The following is an 18,974-nucleotide window of genomic DNA, read 5'->3' on the forward strand; positions in this document are numbered from 1 at the left end:
ATCATTCTGCTTTAAATTGTAATTTTATCCCTTCAAAAAATCGTTCTACACTTCCCAGCTGTGTGACATTGGGCAAGTCGTTTAACCCCAATTGCCATCAAAAAATAATAATAATAATAATAATAATAATAATAATAATAATAATAATAATTCTGGCAATAACCTAAAGCCAAGCTGGGCCATTCATTAAGTAACAAGTAAATGAAGAAAACTTTGAATCAAAAGGTAAGCAGTAAAAGAACCAGTGGGAAAGGGAAATGAAGGGAGTTCTTTTAAACAGATGTGTATGAGTTCTGTATGAGTTAGGCAGACACAAAGATAACATTCTCCACTACCATCACCACCCCTAAAAAAGAGATATTGTGTTTTGGTCATTTTTTTCTTGTTTTGTGATTTAGGGATAGACATGAGGGAAAGAAAGAGCAGAGTAGAGGCAGCTCTTAATTAGAAGCCAAGAGAAAGATCTTCTATTTGAGAATGAAAACCAAAAAGAAAAATCCATGTTTTCCCTAGTGAAGTAAGAAAGATGGCTCCCTCAACTGAGAAAGACTAAAAAACAATTAAGTAGAGATTGAGATCAAGATAAGAAAATGAGTCTACATTGGTCTGAGATTAGAACCTTGCTTGAAATGACCATAGGAACACAACTTCTTATTCAATAGACAGTTAACAAATGGCCACCATGAGAAAAGCCCTGTGCTAGACCCTTGGAACAATTTTTTTGTAATGATTCCATTCTCCAACTGATGGACATCCACTTGGGTTCCATTTCCTTGCCACTACAAAAAGGGCTGCTACAATTTTTTTTATAAATTTCTATACTGAAGGAATCATTAAAAAAAAAAAAACATAAAACTAATAAGTGTCTAAGGCAATATTTGAACTGTAGGTCTTCCTGACTCCAAGTCCAATGCTCAATCCATTGACCAGAAAGTTGCCTGTCAATCAATTGATGATTTGCTCTTATTTTTATGAACTTATGTGAATTTTCTGAATCTTTATTAGAGAAACTTGCTTCAGTGACTTCTTTTTCCTAGTTACTTGCTTCTCTTCTAATTTTAGCTGCCTTGGTCTTGTTACTAAGACATCCCACTGATTCTACTCCCACCTTCTTATACTGGGGCCAGAACTGGTTTTTCTTCAATATTTTTTGTATAAGGCTGCTCTTAGAACTTGGAATTTGGCTACAATGGGACTCTTGGTCCTTGCTTCAGGGAAATTCAGGCAGCTCTGGGCTTACCATAGTTCATTACCATTACTATTGTAATTATCATCATCATCATTAGTTTTGTGACCCTATACAAATCCCTTAAACTCTCAAAAATTTTGTTTTTGCATCTGTAAAATGGGAACGACAGTAACCCCCTATCTCACAGAGTTGTTGTGAAGATAAAAAAGATAGTACGCAGAGAGTGTTTTGCAAATCACTGCATAAGTGTTAGCTGTTATAAAGCTGCAAATAACTGGCTGTATAACAGACCAGAGTCTCTTTAACACATGGTATATAATGCTGCTCTATCAGAGTTCTCTTGGTCAGTGTCGATATTCTGCCTTTGTCTGAATCTTTCCAGTCTCCTCAACTTCCATGATACTATGGGCAGAGAATAAGACCTAAGAGACTCTTATGATTGTCCAGACAATGAAAAAGACTTATATTTAGCCAATTCTTGCTAAAATCAGCAAATGGATTTTCATAATCATGAACTACAAAGACAAGTCAAGGAAACGAACATTAGATTAGCTAATCTTATTTGTCTTTCTATTTATATTTGGATATACTTGAAAAAAACTTACTTCCTGCTAAGAAGAATATCCTCCTCATGTTTCCTTGACTTATCATTTAAGTGGCTCTCTTCAACAGTGAGATAACTTAAAGCAGTTCTAATGGTGGGAACAGAGTGTGGAACACAACATAGCACTTTCACTCTTTCTGTCATTGTCTGCTTGCATTTTGTTTTCTTTCTCAGATTTTTTTTTCCTTCTTGATCCGATTTTTCTTGTACAGCAAGATAACTGTATAAATGTGTGTATATATATATGTATAATATATAATATACATATATTGGATTTAACATATATTTTAACATATTTAACATGTATTGGATTACCCGCTATTTAGGGGAGGGACTGGGGAGAAGGAGGGGAAAATTTGGAACACAAGGTTTTGCAAAGGTCAATGTGGAAAAATTCTCCTTGCATATGTTTTGAAAATAAAAAGCTTTAATTAAAAAAAGAAAGGAAAAAACACTAAGAAAAATACTTCTCCTATGGGTCCATATTCTTCACAAGTCCCTACCTGGACAGCTCACAGGCTCCTACTAGTCTGCTGACTACATATAGACACATCTATGTGATTTATATTTATAATTTATATCACCAGCACACTACAGTGACCCAATGAACTTTCATTTTGGGTAGTATTATCGTAATATTTCTTTCTGGGTGTAATAAGTCTGCTGAGTAGGCCACTCATCTGGGATCCTCAGGTCTGCTTCTCTATGCAAATCAGCCCCTTATTCCCAAAGTTCTCCCTTAAATTCATAAGTTGTATTTTCTGCTGCCAGAGACCATACTCCTTGGAGCTGCTTCCTGCCTTGGAGGCAGAGACAGCTTCTGTGTGTCTGTCTTAGAGAGAGCCTGCTCTTTGCTGGAAGAGGCATCTCCTACTCATAAGTTACCCTACTACAAGGTACTATGGTTGATGGAGGTGGGCTAGGGAGGAGAGTGAATCTCTTCCTCTCATTGCCACTTTCTGGTAAAGTTCACATTTCACTTATCTGCTCTCAGCCATGTATGTACCTTGATTCTATTAACTGTTTCCAAGGCTTACTAGGCTTAGCTTTTAGATATTTCAAGGATGTGGCCAAACTTCCCTTCCAATTCACTCAGAACAATTAGGGTAGCAGAGCACAGTCTTTCCTTATAATTAACATAGTCTATTATCCTTATTCCTGTTATCTGCCCCTTTCTTGAATTAGCTAGTCTGAGGGGTGGGTGATGTGCTAACTCCTTTCCTTACTACGTTTATATTTATCTCTTTATATAAAAGACAAAGCCATTCTGGGCCATTGTAGCCCAGAAAAAAGGAGTAAAATGATAGCATTCTCTCTATGCTTTCTTTTCTAAATTTAGTTCTCCAGATATTGCCATTTTTCAGTGTGGGCTTTATATCTTTTGTGTTGTATTTTGTTTAATTTAGAAGACACATTCAAAAAGTTGAGGTAAATAATATACTTGATTCAAGGAGTTCTTCATGACAAAAACAAGAAATAGAATAGTAAGCTAATTTCAAGACATATTTCATTCACTTTTGCAAATGAAAAAAAAATCTATCTATATAATGAGTAAGGTTCACATTCAAAATAATAATGACTTTAAATAACTTTCTTTTAATATATATTATACCTTGTTACAATAACCAACTGGTCTTTTGCCCCTCAAGTCCATGCTAGGAATAGCTACCTGGATAAATGCTACATATATCATATTGCCCTATTTCAGAAATTATAGTGACTCCCTTTTGCCTGTTTGATCAAATGGGAGCTACTCAGCTGGTCATCCAAGTTTCTTTAGTTGATCCAACATCCTTACTACCATTCCTTAGTTTTCTCTGATCCTTAATTTCATTGGTGCAGAGCTTGTTTTGGGAAGCAGAGAAAAAATTTTGATTTATCCCAGAGCTCTAGTCTGTTAAGATCTAAAAAGATCCTAACTCTCATCTAAGGCATTGCTGTCCTTGCCAATTTTTTATCATCACAAAATGTGACAAGTCTGCCATCTATGCCTTCAATTCAGTTGCATACAAATATAGAACACAAGACTGTTTAAAGTGGGGTATCAAATTAAAGATCTCTTTTTTACACTCGGTTTTCTTTCGGTTACTTAGACACTACATGCCTACTATCTCTGGGTCTTTGCACAGGCTGCCCATCATGCTAAATATGAACTCCCTCCTACCTTAGGTTACAGAGGTGACCTTATAAGACTGCAGCACTTTTAACATGAGCCTCCATTAATGGGCTTCTCATTGATAACCTGCCTAAGATTCAATTAGATCTTAGCAAAGGTATTTATCTATTCAGATGACCCAAAAACAATAATTATCAAATATTCCCCTTCTAAACCTGGAATCCACCCTCCAACAAATATACATAGCACCTCTGGGAAAAGTGGGTCATGTCTAGAAAAAATGGTACTGATACACATATGCACCTTACACATGTAGGTAAATCACACTCCTGATATCACAGAGCCAAAATTTTTTTCTCTATAGAATCTTCCCACTGGGTTCCCAGAATTTATTCTTTTCTATAACTAGCCTGTCTTATATTATTATAAGATATACATCATATATCTTATATATAATATATGCATATATTATATATTATTGCCAGGATTATATTTCTTGAAGATCCTTCCTCTCTTAGGTAACTGTCTCTCTGTACTCTCATGTCTGTATAGAGTATTTCTCTCTGCTTCCTACTGGAGACACTAGGATGTCTCCTACTGATCCAAAACTTCAATGACATGTTCAATAGGAGCATTATTGCACAAGGGTCTTCTCCATAATTGTCTCCAACTCTCAAACATCCAAATTTTAAAGCTTCCAAATGTGTGACTAACTTGTTCACTCAGTCAATCATGATGCTATTCTAATCTTGGCCCAAAGAAATGTCCACACTTGATAAAGGAGTCAGAGTATGGACCTACCACTAGAATCAGTCCAATACCTCGTTAATAACTTATGATTACATTCCAGACATTATGTGATCACATCAACTGAGTGAGATGGGCTGAAGGAAGAGGAGAAATTCTCCCCTTAAATTTAGAAGGGTTTCATTTAGTCCCTCTTTATTTTATGGAGAGCTTTACAAGAATCTGTTTAAAAAAGGAAGTCCTTCCATATGCAGTATGAGCTATCAAGCTATAGTCCTTTGGTTTATGCAATAATCATAAAAAAAGAGCATTGCACTTGAAGCCAGGAAATCTAACTTTAAACTTTGAAATAGTTGTGTGACTTTGAGCAAATGGCTTTACCTCCCTGAGTTGCAGTCCCCTTAATCTATATAATAGGACTAATACATCTTATTAACTACTTCATTATTTATTCTCAGGACCTTAGAACTAGAAGAGAGCATAGAGGGCAAGTCCAATCTTTTCATTTCACAGATGAAAAAAGTGAGAACTGAAAAGTTTAAGTGACTTGGCAAAGATCATACATTTAGGGTCTTAAATAGGATTTGAATCCAGGTCTTCCCAACTCTGAGACTAACACTCTATCTACTACCATTTCCTATCTCTTACAGGTTGTTATAAGGAAAACATGGATATAGTGCTGTATACGGATTGTTTTTATTGTTGTTGTTATTGTTACTAATAAAGTCAATTTAGCAAGCATTTGTTAAACATCCAAAAGGAAACAGGAAAGTGGGATGGAGGGAATTTTAGGGGACATTGTTTTGTGGAGTTAAAACCAGACAAAGCAACAGATAAAAAGTGGAACTAACAAACCAGTATCCTGGGAGGGGCATCTTGTTCTATGGAATTCAAACCAGGCAGAGCAGCAATGCAGAGTAAAGTGACATTCCTTATTCTTCTTCTCTCACCCAATTCATCATTAGTCATATTGTGACCTACTCCTGCCCGCCTCTCCACTGCACATATATCCTTCCATTATCAGAGATATTTCTATTCCTTCCAGTGACTGAGGAGGAAAAAACAGCTAAAGCTTGATGCGGTAGCATTTGGTATTTCTAATGTTTAGTCACTTTTAGAATGGTCTTGTTTCAAAAAATAAAATGTTTCTTTAGAACCTAGGAAAATTATTGTTTTGTTTAATTGTTATGTGCCCTATATTTCTAGATGCTGGGAGAGACACAAAATATGTAGGAGAAATAGGTATTGACAATGAGGAACTGTAGCCTAGTTGGAGACAGACTGAATCACTTGGCAACAATGGAGAACAAAAACAAGCATTCAGTTAATAAGCATTTAAGTTCCTACTGTGTGCCAGATAGAGGCAGCTGTGAGTAAATCGCTGGACTTGGAATCGGGAAGGCTACAAAGTCAAGCGAAGGAAATATGAGGAAGATGCATAGTTGTTCTTTTTAGCAAGAGATAAAAGGCTTTCAGCAAATCCAAATGGAAATTTAAAAATAGGTAACATTAGCATTGGATAACTAGATGGCTGAGTTGATAGAATGCCCGGCCTGGAATCAGGAAAACATTTTCCTGAGTTCAAATCTGGCCTCAGACACTTACTAATTGTGAGATCCTTGGCAAGTCACTTAACCCTGTTGGTTTGTTTTCTCTTCTAGAAAATGAGTTGGAGAAGAAAATGGCAAATTTCTCCAATATCTATCAAGAAAACCCCAAAAGGGGTCGTGGAGAGTTGGACATGAAGGAAAAATGACATAGCTACATATGTCAGTCAATGTACGAAGTCTGGGGATAGAGATACAAAAAATAACACTATCCTTATTCTCAGGGAGCGTATATTCTAATGGAAAAAATTCAAAAAGGATTATTTATAGGGATATACAGGATATATTCCAAGTAAATACAAAATAGTTGCTTGAAAGAGGGAAGGGAAAAGAACAGGATGACATATTTTGGATTTAACATATATGTTAACATATTTAACATGTATGGGATTATCTTCCATCTAGGGGAGGGGGTGAAGGGAAGAAGGGGAAAATTTGGAACACAAGGTTTTGCAAGGATCAAAATTACTCATGCATATGTTTTGTAAATAAAAAGATCTAATAAAAAAATTAAAATTAAAAAAAAATAGGATGATACAACTACCAAATTACATCCTAAGTACCAAAAGAAATCAGTGCTGGTATGTGATATGCATTTGGTAAAGCTTCTTAGAGAAAGCTAGTTGGTGGATATAAGTCTTGTCCTAGACAATAATATTAACTGATAATGAAGGCAACAGTAGTCTTGGATTATTTAAGTGTTTGTAGGAGGACATTTTAGTGGGTAGTGGTGATTGTAGAAAACCATGAGTCAAGACATTATAATATAAAAAGAAAAAGCTAAGAGATAGTAAGAGCTGACTTTTCTATAATGTTTCAAAGTAGTCTAAACATTATGCATTAGATACATTATTCTTCATAGATGAGAAAATTCAAATTAAGAGCGTTTACATGACTTCTCAGACACACAGCTGTTAAATGTTAATGGTAGAATGCAAATTCAGTTTAGGTCCAGTGCTCTAGACCTTATTCCATTCCGCCTCTCAGAGAGGTTAAGGTAGGCATCCTCTAGTGTATTCATTCATTTGTTCAAAAGACATTTTATCCAGTATTTACCACATTCAGAGATTATACTAAGTACTGAGAGAGAGATGACACTAGATGTGCCAGTAAATATTTAACAACCTGCTCTACAAAAAAAAAAAAAATTTACTTTCAAATGTAATCTGCATTAACATATTCTCCATCACTTTCTTAAATTTAAACAATTAACAAAACCATACAGTGCTTTGAGGTTTGAAAGGTGTTTTACTGTATGATAAATCATTTGATTTTCACAATAACCTTGTGATACAAGTGCTAGTATTATCACTTCCCTTTTGCCACTGAGGAAAGTGAGACTTCCTGGTTTGAATTCCACAGAACAAGATGTCCCGACCAGAATAATCTCATCACTTCTAATTTGATCACCTTGCTGCCAACTCAAGCCCTCTCTCAGGATAAGCTTTAGTTCATTCCACTTTGCATCTGTTGTTTTGCCTGGTTTCAACTCCACAGAACACTATGTCCCTCAAAATTCCCTCCACCCCACTTTCCTGCTCCTTTTGGTGTTATCTCCCCTTGCGGGGAGGGACTGTCCTTTGTCTCTTTTTATATTATTTCATGTCATCCCATCTTTCTATACTTCGTTCCTTCACCACCTTTCACCTAGGCTTTGGCAATCATCTTTTAGTTGTTTTTTCTCTTTAGTTGTCTCTTCTCTCTTCCTTGCACTTAGCGTGGTCATATGCTTGCCCAGGCTATCAACCACACGTTTCAATCAAGCCATCCTAAATGCTATATGTTGAACTTGATATTCAATATTTAGTTAGACCCCATGGTTTTATATAGCCTGTCCCCCAGGGCTGGAATGCACACCTGGCTCACCTCTGCTGTCTCTAAAAATTATTGGCTTCCTTTAAGATTCCATTAGATATCACATCCTAAAGCATAAAGCTTCTTAAAATGTGGGTTGCAACTTCATATGGGACATTGTAGGTGAATGTGGAGGATGTGAAATTTATTCACATATTCAAGTAAAAGAATTTACTTATTATGAGTAAATGTTTGATTTGCATACCTATTTTGTTAACCTATATATATACTCAGGGTTGCAAAAAAAAACTTTCTTGGGTGAAAAGGGGTCATAAGTGGAAAAAGTTTAAGAAGCTTTGTTAGAGCAGATTGTATATGAGAGTTTTGCTTATCTTCCCTTCCCCCAGTTTTTAGCACACTTTCCCACTGGAAATTCCATTGTGCAAAAAACAAAGGGAGATTTCAGCAGAAATCCAGTTTTTCAGATATAATCCTTTTCTTCTGTTTTACAATCTATATTGAGACACATTTTATTTGGTGTTTGTTAGGTGAAAAATAAAAATTGAATAAAGTAGGGAAAATGTATTGTATTTACTTGACTATGTAAATATTTTGTCTCTCTAGTAGAATGTAATCGAGTTAAATCAACAAACATTTAATAAACACCTACTATATACAAAGTGAGCTGAAGAAGGAAATGGCAAACCATTCAAGTATCTTTGCCAAGAAAACACAAATGTGGGTCACAAAGAATCAGACATGGCTGAACAACAACAGTAATTATGCCAGGGCACTATTGCTAAGCATCGAGGATACAAGGCCAAAAAATATATAATTCCCATTAATTGTTCTTAAGGAATTCTCAGTTTAATTGGAGAGAAAACATGAAAATTTTTTTTAGAAATAAGATAGATATGCAGAGGAATGTATGTTTCTTAAGGAAAAAAAGACTGCTTTTATGTTGTTGTTTTTAACTTGTGAACCCAGCACAATGTCTTGTAAACAGGTGTTTAATAAAAAATTACTGACTTGGAATTGCATCTCCCTCATAAAGCTTTCCTTGATTGCTCCAACTCTTACCTGAATTCTTTTGATTCTCTATATTATCAAATAGCTTAGCACTTTGTTTTTAAACTTCCCTAGAATTATGGCTATTTATTTCATGAAAGTGCATCTTCAGTCCTAAATTAAATAGGAGATGTTAAGAGCATAGAGCACATGTCCTTCTCTAAGGTTCCCCAGGGTGCCTAGCACAAGGCTAGGTGTGCAGGAAGAGTTCAATACATACTTGACAACTTGACTAAGCCAAGACTTCCCTGGCACCTTCAAGTACAAATCAACTCTGGCAGGTTAAAAGTGTCATCTTCACTTTGCAAAAGATTACAGGATTGGGAAGCTGTTCAGCACATTTAATTTTAGCCTTGCTAATAATGACAAGATTGCATCTGTTCAAAGAACAATTAAAAATGAAGTGAAAGAAGGTTTTTAAGCCAGTTTATATTGTTCTCCTCCATTAATTGTGCAGCAGAAAAGTCCAGGGCATGCTCTCCCAAAGGAAAGCTGCCTAGGAGCATGAAAAAGATAAAGGAAGCTGCTTGTAGGCTCAGGGTCAGAATAAGGGCTGTGGACTTTGAAAGCTCAAACAGCAGGGAAACAGAAGGAATGGAACTCTGCTAGAACAGATTGAATGTTTTTCTTCCACTACTTAGACTGGACTGACAAGTTTAGGTCATTCAAAGCCTCTAGAAAAACCCGTAAGTGTCCGGTGTGAAATGTGCACAGATGTCAAGTAAATGAATGGACCTGAAAGGTTCTGGGGAATGAGAAGTAGGGGCGTTAGCTGCATGGAAGAAAACTAATTGCAGGATATTTATAGGACCTATATCCCCCACTTAAAGCCCAGAAGTAGTATTCCTAGTTCTGGTTTCATACACTGTGCCTTTATCACTTCCATTGAATACAAATACACAAGAGATGTTTGCCAAAAGTGGAAAAGTCCTTGAATTAATGCCTTATTAGTTTCTCATGAGAGCAGCTTGAGGGAAGAAAGGGAGGTGAGCTGTCTGGTCTGAAGGAAAATAGTATTTGCTTAGGGGATACCTATGATGAATACATCAATACTATTGTTTCCTTCTAATATTGTGATTAAAGTCAAATGAAATACCTAACCAATGGCATCCAACTCTAAGCTCTTTGAGGACAGGAACTAGTTTTTGCCTTTCTTTATATCCCCCAATGCTTGGTAAAAACTTAATAAATACTTATTTTAAATAAAGAATACATTGATTGATCAATCAATAAGTATTTAAAAGTTTCTTATATGTAAAAAAGGACAAGAGAAGGTAAAAGCAAACCACCTCAGTATCTCTGCCAAGAACACCCCATAAGAGGTCACAAAAAAGTTGGACATGATTGAAAGTACTGAACAACAATACTATACCAAGCACTCAGCTGAGATGGAGGAGGGAGAATAAAGTCCAAAAAATGAAATAATTCTTATTTATAATTCTTTATTTCTTTACAATTCTTATTTACATTCTAATGAAAGGGAATTGTTCTAGTGGGTAAGGCTGTATCTGGTTAGAAAATCTACATACAACCCTTTAGATGAGGTTCTTAACCTGTGTGTGTGTGTGTGTGAACCCCTTAAGCAGTCTAGTTAAGTCAATGAAACCCTTCTCTGAATAATGTTTTAAATGCATAGAATATGTAGGATTACAAAGGAAACCAATAGCATTTGAATTGTTAGAATATTTAAATAAAAAACAAGTTCACAGACCCCAGATTAAAAAAACACATAGAAATATTGACTTAAAGTAAAAAGTACTTTGTAGATTATCAAATCTAATCCTTTCAATTTATAGATGAGAAAACCAAGGTTGAGGGGATTAATTCCACACTAAGGGCAGAAAAGCACCTCTCTGAGAGGCAGATTTTAGCAGTTACCCCCAAAGCACCTTCTTGTGTTGGGTGGTATGCTTGCCAAGAGGAGGCAAAAATAAAATGTCTTTGATTGACAGCATCTGATTTTTACGGCATAGTAGATTTAATGACATCACCTTCTTGTTATTAAAACTGCTGCTTCATTTTCCCCCCAAAAAAAAAAAATTCAAGTAAGTGATAAATCATCCATTCCCTAATCCTCTCAAGTTCTACCCTCTTGGAGGTCATCTATTATCCATGTTTTTATTATTCTCCAGCAGCCCCAATAGGCAGATAATTTATAGAATTTGAAAAGCCTAATGAAACAATGAAATGTTAAGAGAGAGGGGGAGAAGGAGGGAGGGAAGGAAAGAGAGAGAGAGAGAGAGAGAGAGAGAGAGAGAGAGAGAGAGAGAGAGAGAGAGACAGAGAGAGACAGAGAGAGACAGAGAGAGACAGAGAGAGACAGAGACAGAGACAGAGACAGAGAGAGGGGGGGGGAGGGAGGAGAGAGGGAGGGAGGGAGGAAGGGAGGGAGGAGAGGAGGAAGAGAGGGAAACAGAGGGGAAGAGAGAGAGCCATAGCACCACCAGATAATAAAACAAGATCAGATGTGAGTGGGAGTTTGGGTGATCAGTTGGGAGTGGACTTCAAGCCTATCATTTTCAGTTCAGAGCCAATCACTGTGATTTTGTCCCATTGCCATTTAGCAAAATATCTGGTACCTACTACTTGTATGGTTATTCTATTTTTAAAAGCTGCCAAGCAACTAGAAGATAAAAACTGTCTATTTTTTTGTTCCAAGTAGCCTAGATTATCAAAGAAACAATGAGGTTCAGAGGTATGAAAGTCAGAAATCTGGAATTCTTTCTGCATTTCAATTTTTGAATCTGGTGAAAAGAGAAGTCATTGGAAAGTACCTATCAAAATGATGCTCCAAAAGCATTAGATTTATGATAGACTAGGGTAATTTCTCCAGCAACAACTAATCTAAAAAAGAACCAAAAGCTAAAAGATAGGTTTCTCAGTGGAAACTAAAGCCTCTCCCTGGAGTTCAAGAAAAAGAGTAGAGAAAGTTGAAAATGTCACAGAAGATAATAGTTGATAAGAGTCTGATGATTTTCTCAGCTTCCTATTTGGCTACATCTACCAAGGCCCACATATTGTTTGTAGATATTAAGCCACCTTGTTCCAAACTTCCCACCAGGATGCCTCCTGCTCTTCAAAAGCTATTGATTGCTGCAGGCAAATGGGGCATTTGTCAGCACAAGGATACAAGCTGAAATTTCACTGAATAGATGTCAGCCAGAGACACAGGAATTAGCCAAGGAAAAGGCAGGACACTGGACTCAGTTATTCCCAGGGACTACCTAGGAGCATTTAAAGTTTTTCAACTAGGTACAAGGCATTGTGCTAGATACTAGGAGTAAAAAAAATAAAACAAATCAATAAATTGACCATTTTTGTGTATGCATGTGTGTATGCATGTGCCTAGACATGGTAAACTCTAGAATTTATTTTCTTTCACGTGGAAGGTTTCCTGGAAGCCAATGGGAACAAGAATCAAAAAAGGAACTCCTAACTTAGAAAATAATTAGGTACTTAAGAGAAGTGCTCAAGGACAAAAATATCACTTCTGATTGGGGAAACCAAGAAAGAATTCAACTTGAAATCCATGTAAGAAAGAATTTCCAGGTGACTGAAAACAGCTCCAGTTCTCTGGAATGACAGAGGAGAGATAGCTTAGACTCCTTAGTGAGGTTGAGGGTATTGGATGATCATTTCTCAGGTAGAACAAAGTCTTGTTCAGAAATAGGTTGAACCGAATGGCCTGAGATTCCTTCCAATTTTGAGATCTTATAATTATATAAGATCTCCTCTGAGGTCTTTTTTTCAGATCTTTAATATAGATCCTGATATATTTGACACTGGTCACAGATAATTAACTAAAATCCAGGCTACGTTCATAGAATCCAACAAAAATTAAGAATATAAACCTTAGTCTCAGAGTAGAGATTTCTTCATCATTTGGCAGTAACCGTCATAGTAGAAAATACGTTTCCCCCCTTTCTCTGATTGGATGAAGTTACAGAATCCTAAACTGAACTTATGCTGTATTGGAAGCCACCAAGATGGTGACTGCTAGAATTAACCAGATAAGAAATCTATTCAAATATCTATATGTAAAGGGCAGCTAGGTGGCACAGTGGATAGAGCACCAGCCCTGAAGTCAGGAGGAGCTGAGTCCAATCTGATCCCAGACACTTAACACTTCCTAGCTGTGTGACCCTGGGCAAGTCACTTAAGCTCTCTTAGTTTCTTCCTCTGTAAAATACCTGTCTCAGAAGGTACATGTGAATATTAAATGAGATAACATATGTTTATGTTATTATCATTCATTTGTAGCATAAAAACAACTATATTTTTAAATGAGTTACAGGATAAAGACAACATAAGACAGTTACTTGTAGTAAAGAGAATTGAAAAGGTGTGATTTTACCTGGGACTTGGAAGAAGCTAGGAGGCAGAGATGACAAGATACAGAATTCCAGGCATAGGGAACAGTCAGTAAAAATGACCAAGTCAGCCTAAGGAGTGTCGTGTGCTAAAAACAGCAAGGAGATGAGTGTTACTGGATTTTAGAGTACAGCAAGAGAAAAGAGAAAGGTATAAGAAGCCTGAAAAGATATACTCTCTCTTCAATTAAAATGTTCTCCCACTCCTCTCCATCTATTCATCATGTACAGCATACAAGTTGTACATGAAGTCGTATGTGACCACTCTGGGCTTTGATGACAATTCTCAATCACATAGTGAGTTTTGTCGTGTATTGCTTTCCAATTTGTTTCACATCTGCATATCTTTCATCCCTTGCACTCTCACCTAAGATAAGGACGAAGAACAGAGACTATCTTCCATAGCACTTAGTATATTATTGTATAAAATCAAAATATAAATAGCTTCATAGGTAATAGAGATTCCCAAAAGTGAGCAGGAGAGAAAAACCTTGATAATTAGCTTTTGAGGTCCTACAGGGCCTACATTGCTTTGAACAGAACACAACACAGCATTTTCATGTATGCTGCAGTAGATTTGTCAGACTGTGTCAAACCTATGGTCCATTTAGCTCAAGGTTCTGTTGCTACCAAAGGATGGAGAGAGTGCAGAAGGGAATGACTATTTTTTCTGCCTTTAGCATTCAATGGAACATACATTCCAGTTTCTATTTGTAGTCATTTATAAGTCTGTCCTTCAAAAAAATCAATCCAAAACCTTTTTAACAACCATATAATAACATACACAAACTTCTTGGGAATAATAATAGCACCTCACTAGGTGGTTGTGAGAATCAAATAAGATCAAATATGTGGGTTGCTCTGCAAACTTTAAAGCATTATATAAATGTTATTATTTTGGGGGGACTGGGGTTTTTTTTAACTTTTTTTTAGGTAATTAGATTTAAGTAATTTTCCCAGGATCACACAACTAGTAAGTTATCTGAGGTCAATTTTGAACTCAGGTCCTCCTGATTCCACTGCCAGTGATTTGTTTTATTACTATTATTATTGTTATTGTTATTGTTATTATTATCATTATTATTTTAGATGCTTTCCTGAGTACACCCTACCAACTCTAAATCTTTGATCCTTTGAACCTTATTTCTTATCCCTCTTGTCAGCTTAGTTGATCTTCTTGTCAGTGGATACTTTGCACAGCACTTTTTGAAGGACAAAGAAGAATGCAGACTATTTACTTGATCACACCTAAGAGACATTTAAAGAAGAGGTATTCCAGCCACTCTATAGACAAATCTTTATAAAATATTAATATATATATAACTGCATATTATATTTCATCATGTATTATATCCAAAATATATATTATTATATTTATCATGTATGTTATTATATATCAAGTCCATTTGACTGTCTCCCAGTTTCTGCATTACATAATGTAGTTATCCTCAGTATCACATCTGTCATCTATTCCCAAATGTTTGCCCAAGTTGGATAATAAACAATAGCAGAAGGAAAGAACATATGAGTGGCTCAGACCAGGAAGGGGAAAAGTGGGGGAGAGGAATCCATGTGTTCTGAAGAGAATTGAGAATAGATAGAGAAGCAATGAGGCAGAGAGCTATGGGAAAGGATTAAGAATTGCCAAATAGGCTTTTGCAAAAAACCTGATTTTTCCTTTGAATCACTGTGAGCTGCCTGGGTCTCTCGACCCTCAAGAGGTTCTGTTTCCTGATTTCTTCAACAATGGGCCATCTAACATGCTGCATTTGGGAAGAAGGATCTTGATTGGTGAATATGAGGGGTAAAATTGTAAAAATTGGGGTGTACAGAAAGAGAAAAGATCCCCTCAGAAAAGCTTCTGAAGCTGAAGAGATTTTAAGTCACCTCTGGCTTCCAAGGGTACTTCAACAAAATCCCCTGGTATCTTTTATAGAAATGTCTATTTGGTTTCTGATTTATAAAAGAAAAGAGAGGTAGAAAAAAATCCTGAAGATTTTCTAAAATGTCTGGTCCAAAGAAATTGAATTTTCCATTACCCTTCCTTATCTTAGAGCACCTCTGAGAAAGTGATAGAATCCATATCTTAGCCTTCATCCTTCAAAGTCACTGCAATTTTTTTGCTCATTTAATATTTTCTAGCCTATATTATTCTTCTATTTCATAGCCTCCTACAAAGTTAAAATAGTGGGATTTTTAGAGATTAAACAAATGCTCTCTTTTAAGGAATAAGAAAACCAAGGCTCACATTTGGGGAAGTGATGTGCCTAAAGTTACCCAGATAGTTAGTGATGGAGTGTAAAGTACAATATTGGTCTCCTGACCATTAGGCCAGTGTTCTCTCCCTTACATCCCACAATGATTCTCCTTAAATGTTTCAGCTCAAATTCCTTGACATTCACCAACTGAAGATATTGTACTCAGAAAACTATGGGAGTGATTTTTTAAAGATGTCTACAGAATAGTTCTTATTTTTTTGTAATCTGAGAGGGTGGGCAGCTTTTGCAAAAAGTACAGTGGTTAGAGTACTGGCCTGGAGTCAGGAAGATCTTCATGGATCAGGAAGCTCAAATCTGGCCTCAGACACTTACTAGCTATACGTATGTGTGTGTGTGTGTGTGTGTGTGTGTGTGTGTGCGTGTGTGTGTATATATATATATATATATATATATATATATATATATATATATATATATATATATAGTTAGTTAGTTAGTTAGTTAGTTAGTTAGTTAGAATTAAATAATTAAATAGGGAATAACTGATTGGTTTAAGTTTGGGAAAAGAATTTGACAAGACTGTATATTGTCACCTTATTTATTTAACTTAGATGCATCATGCAAAATGCCAGATTAGGTGAAACAAAAGAGAGAATTAAGGTGGCCAAGAGAAATGTCAACAATCTTAGATTTGTAGACGATACCATTCTGATGGCAAAAAAATGAAGAATTAAGAAACCTCTTGCTGAGAGTAAAAGAGGAAAGTGTGAAAGCTTCCTTGAAGGTTATCATATATTTAAAAAAAAAAACAAAATTTAGATCTTGGAAACTAGTCCCATCACTGCCTAGGAGAAAAAATGGAAGTAGTGTCAGATTTTATGTTCTTAGATTCAAAGATCACTGCAGACAGCAACTACAGCCATGAAATTAAAAGACTCTTTAGAAGGAAAATTATGGCAAATCTGAACAGCACACCAAATAGCAGAGATATCACCTTGCCAACAAAGGTTCATATAAGTCAAAAGTTATGGTTTTCCAGGAGCAAAGTTGGACTATAAGGAAAGTTAAATATCACAGAATCAATGCTTTCAAACTGTGTGACTAATGAAGACTTTTGAGAGGCCACTAGACTTTCAAGGAAATCAAATTAGGCAATTTTTTTTTTAAAAATTCACCCAGACTTCTCAGTAGAGAAGCTGAAATTTATTTTTTTTAATTTTATTTTATTTATTTATAATTTTTTTGACAGTATATATGTATGAGTAATTTTTTTTAACATTATCCCTTGTATTCATTTTTCCAAATTTTCCCCTCCCTCCCTCTACTCCCTCCCCTTGATGACAAGCAATCCCATACATTTTACATGTGTTACAACATAACCTAGATACAATATATGTGTGTAAATACCATTTTCTTGTTGCACACTAAGTATTAGATTCCGAAGGTATAAGTAACCTGGGTAGATAGACAGTAGTGCTAACAATTTACATTCACTTCCCAGTATTCCTTCTCTGGTTGTTTCTGTCCATCATTGATCAACTGGAAGTGAGTTGGATCTTCTCTATGTTGAAGATTTCCACTTCCATCAGAATACATGAGAAGCTGAAGTTTAACGGGCCACATAATTTGAAAACAGGACTCATTGCAAAAGGCCCCTGATGTTGGGAGAACTTGAAGGTAAAAGAAAAGGAAGATGGCACAGGATGAGGTAGTGTCATAGAAGCAATAAACCTGAGTTTGGACAAGCTTCAATAGATAGTAGAGGATAGCTGGATGATGCTGGGCAAGTCCCTTTACCTCAGCTTGTTTCAATTTCTTCATCCATAAAATAGGAAAAATAGCATCTCTTTTTCAGAGCTGTTGTGAGGATAAATGAGATAATAACTACCAAGTGCTTAGTATGATAGCTGTCATATAGTTAATGCTATACAAATATTTATCATCATTATTATTATTATTTAAACGGGTGAACTGGTTAATCTAGGCTTTAGGAATATCATCCTGGCAATCATATTGAGGATATGGGAACAGCCCAGAGGGTGACAACCTGACCACCCCCATTTGTCCCAAAAGTTTGCCTCCTTCCTACCTGTCAAGGTGCTTAAAATTCCATTATTATAAATTCATTCTCTTAGATCTCTCCTGAGTCTCCTATTAAAATGCAACACCACCTTACTCCCCAAGGCTACCATTCTAAGCCATTATCAGTATACAAGTTAGCAGATATTGGCTTACAAACTAAAAGAGATTGCCAAAGGCACTAAGAGAATGTGGGAAGTCAGAAAAGGAAGGTCAAAGCATGCTGACAGTTTGTCCTTGAGGACTGTAGGATTCAGGGGACAAAGTTCACTGTAAACTGCTTTTCTCCCTCACCTTTTCTCAAGCTGTCCACACCAATTCTTTCTATAATGGAGCAGAGTCTAGTTACAAGGACCATCAAGGGCAGTCACAATTAAGAAGACATATATCAGGAATGGCAGTAGGGAAAGAAACTTAGCATCTAAGAGAATAGGAAGCAACAAAGAAAGAAGAACCAAAGTGATTTTTTAAAAAGGCAACATACAGCCTAAGGTAGAGGGTAGTTATGCTAGGCAGGCAAGCAGTCCCTGTTCTACCTGAATTATTATCTTGATAATGGAAGGAGAGGGGATTGAAAGGAGTCTTTATATGTGGTACATGTTGCCAAGTGGATCCTCTCCAAAGATTTTGGATCACATGGACTGGATTTAATTCTTGTATCCTAACCAAAGGGATCACATTTTCTCTTAGTTCATAACCTGACCTAGGTTTCTACAGAAAAATCTTTGGTACAGATCATATATAGGATTTCACCTCCATGTGGGCAGGAGGATTCCTTCTGTCCCCCATAGATACTCAGTGTTTGAGTTTAAGGTATGGCACCATCTTTATTCCACTTGCTACAGAAAAAGCACAAGACTCAAAGGACTCACATATACTGATAAATAACTTACATATAATATAAAACAAATAAAACACAAAACAGTCAAGTAATCCATTGAACTCATTAGATTTTCCCAGAAGGTAAAGACATTTTATGGGAATGTTTAACAAATAATTCCCATTTATCTCAGACCTGCACTATTGAAATCTCATGATTGGGTGACAAAGCTCATGTGCCCTGGTTCCACTGACTTTAATTCTTCACCTATAGAATCTCTTTGCTTTCTCTGAAAACCACGAGTCTATTCCCTCTAGAAGGCCAGTGTCCAGCCGTGGAACAGGCAAATTCTCGAACTCAG

The sequence above is a fragment of the Sminthopsis crassicaudata genome, chromosome 1, assembly GCF_048593235.1.
Source record: "Sminthopsis crassicaudata isolate SCR6 chromosome 1, ASM4859323v1, whole genome shotgun sequence".
NCBI classification, from domain to species: domain Eukaryota; kingdom Metazoa; phylum Chordata; class Mammalia; order Dasyuromorphia; family Dasyuridae; genus Sminthopsis; species Sminthopsis crassicaudata.